Source organism: Canis aureus, chromosome 4, assembly GCF_053574225.1.
Source record: "Canis aureus isolate CA01 chromosome 4, VMU_Caureus_v.1.0, whole genome shotgun sequence".
Classification (NCBI taxonomy): Eukaryota; Metazoa; Chordata; class Mammalia; order Carnivora; family Canidae; genus Canis; species Canis aureus.
In genome coordinates, this window is record NC_135614.1 from 70,797,615 (window position 1) to 70,800,855 (window position 3,241).

The 3,241-nt window shown below is 36.6% G+C and overlaps 1 long non-coding RNA gene across 1 annotated transcript; it reads right to left on the reverse strand.

Moving 5' to 3' along the window:
* Nucleotides 1-310: 310 nt before the first annotated feature.
* LOC144311934 (uncharacterized) lies at nt 311-2,491 on the reverse strand. The gene is made up of 2 exons (XR_013377407.1): nt 2,288-2,491; nt 311-460 (listed from the first exon to the last, which is right to left on the reverse strand). It is a non-coding gene; the product is annotated as an uncharacterized LOC144311934 (long non-coding RNA).
* Between the last annotated feature and the right edge of the window lie 750 nt (nt 2,492-3,241).

Sequence of the window (3,241 nt, forward strand, 5' to 3'; positions counted from 1 at the left end):
AGCCATATTCCTTGCTTTGGGTTTCTGTTCCAATTCTAGTCCATAACAATGTTTATTTTGTTTTTAAGCCTGGATATATATTTTGGATTTTCTTGTTCTACATTTTTCAGTTATTCCTTTGGAAGAAAAAGAGTATGTCAAGATATGAAGTTAATTCACTATCTTGACTGGAGTTTTCAAATAGATTTTATAGGTAGAAATTAGAATGCTAGTTTTGTCAGTAAGTTGTGCATCCGTCAGACCCTAATTTTCTTACCTGGATGTCTCAGTCTGCTCAGGCTGCTGCAACAAAACACTATAGACTAGGTGGTTTAAACAACAGACATTTATTTCTCACGATTTCAGGAGCTGGGAAGTCCAAGATCAGGGTGCCAGCAGATTCAGTTCTTGGTGAGAGTCCTCTTTCAGGCTTGCAGATGGCCACCATCTCTTTATGGGCTCCCATGGTTTTTTCTTTGTGCTAGTGGAGAAGGGGAGAAAGAGCTCTGGTGTCTCTTCCTCTTCTTATAAGGCCACTAATCCCATAATGAAAGCACTACCTTCATGACATCATCCAAATCTAATTATCTCCCAAAGGGGTTAGGACTTCAGCATACAACTTTTGAGAGGACACATTCAGTCCATAACACTGGAAAATCACAATATTATTATTTTCAGTTTGTTTCAGAACCATGGTTCAAGTAAATTCAATAGATATATTGATGACAGAGTGTCCCACTAAAACAAGTTTGGTAAATTCTGTATTAAACCAAATCAAACAGATTTTTCCCTGAAGTTTCTTTTTTTGGAGCCTGAAATGTGTGTGTGCATTGTGTGTTACCTATAAAGAAATTAAATATGCACAGTCTCCCAAATTCATTTCAACAGGACATTTTTTTTTCATGCCATGCTTACTACTAAATCCCAGAAGAGTATTCCATGGAACACAATGTAGAAAATGTTAATATTGACCAGACAAAAAGGTTACACACATATACACATATATGTGATTATGAATTTGAGTGTGAATTTAGATATATATATGTGAATTTATATGTATATTCTGAGTATCCAGAAAAAGAATGGTGTTATACATATGCATGTGTTATATTTTATTGCATCGATGTTATTAACATCCACAAATAGCATAGTATACGAATAAAAAGTCATTGTAAAGTGTTTTGTTTCTTAATCAATGGAACATAGAAAATAGAAATTATAGAACAATAGAATGTCAGAATGAAGAGTACATTAATACAGAATTGAATGTTTTCAAATTTTTAAAGCTTTTTTAAAGTTCAAATTTTACATGGAAACATTCTATCATATATATATATATATATCTACAGCAGAGTTGCACTGTTTGAAGTAAAGTTGGGAAAAAGATGGCAGTCCTCACCCTTCCTTTTCGAGGTCAATCCTGAGAACTTTTGAGGGACTCTCTCACCTTCATAGGGTCTAGCTTGAATTCTATTAGCCTCAATTCCACAGCAGGAGGGTCAGACTTTAAAAAGGTACAGTGACTCCTGACAGTCTATTGGCTAATTAGGGGCAGAAGCAGGACTAGAATGAATATACCCTAATTCCTAGTTCAGTGCTCATTCCCCCACAACACTGGTTTTTAATCTTTTTAAAGGCTTTGAATTTTTTCAAATGAAACATCATGTAGAAATTCTACAGATAGGGCAGCCTGGGTGGCTCAGTGGTTTAGCACTGCCTGCAGCCAGGGATGTGATCCTGGAGACCCGGGATCGAGTCCCACGTTGGGCTCCCTGCATGGAGCTGGAGCCTGCTTCTCCCTCTGCCTGTGTCTCTGCCTCTCTCTCTCTCTGTCTCTCTCATAAATAAATAAATAAATAAATAAATAAATAAATAAATAAATAAATAAATATCTTAAAAAAAAAAAAAAAGAAATTCTACATATAGAATAGATCAAGCTCAGCTTCCCTGGCTGAAGGATGAGGGATAGGTGAGATGTCTGGTAGGAGGGTCTTGTGGCTTTGTAGGCTACCCTCTAGTCCTCCGGGACTAACCCTTAGTGGCTCAGGGCAACACTGTTTAAAAATGATACATAAACTGGGCAGAAACAATGCACCCAGTTCTTCAAACCAGGGAGGATACCATTAATACACATGAGAAGGAATCTCTTGATAACCATTGGTCTTACCCCGTACAAAAGATTGTGGCTTATCGCTAAAAGACAAAGAAAAGCTTATTTAGCAAAGAGATTGTTCTTCGTTAAGAGCAAAATGGCGAAGTGTATTTTTTAATTTGAAGGAAGAGACTAAAGAGTTCCTGCAAACCTTACCATTTGAGCTGGCATCAGAGTTGTCACAGCAGAGGTAGAAAGAATCCAGCCCCTGTGTCCCAGGGAACAAGCTTCTAGAATTTTGGTCATTATGAGTGTGATTCAGTTGGTGAATCAGTGGCTTTCTGTGATTTCAAATAATGATAACAAGCATGGGAGGAAGGCAGCAGCATTGTTCAGAGCAATCAGTCTGTCATTTGGGTGCTCAACTGAATGAGGAGAAAACACATGTAAATATTCCTCCTTAATAGCAAAATTATGCCTTTGTGCCAAATTATTCACACAAAGTTGAAAATGAGTCATGCATAATATTCTGTGGGTTTTCTGCCTTTTGTTCTTCATATTTAAGAGAGTAAAGATGAGCTTAGAAATCTGATTACTGTGTTGCCAAGCGAGATGAGAGGGGTAATTGGAGCAAGGACTATTTCCTACAAACTCAGTTCCCAGGGAAGCTAACTCCTGTTGGGGCATTGGTCCGGTGCTGGGATATGAAGGTTTTAATGGCTATTTTTCAGAATCTTCCCTCCTCAGAAAGAGGCAAGGAGTCCTATCACCAGAGACTCTCTATTTGAGAACACAAAACAGTAAGCATCAAGCTTTGCCTATTTGAGAAGCTATATTTAGGAATAAATTTTTTGGGGGGGATGGAATAAACAAATAATATAAAATCTACCCTAGGCTGAGAACAAATAAATATATTTTTCCTATTAGCGTCTACATAGTATTTTTTTCTTTTATCTAGGAACATAATTTTAATTAGAAGACATGTCTAAACCTGTTTCATTTCTAGTTTTCTATGCAGGAATTCTATGGAATCTAGAGACACTTTTTAATACTATTCAAAAAGCAGTACTTACTAGATTCTGAACTCCATTCTTTCCACAGTTTAGAAGTTATGGAGAAATAGTTGTGGTGTTCATTGGTTTATTGATTTTTTATTTATTTTGAAAAATA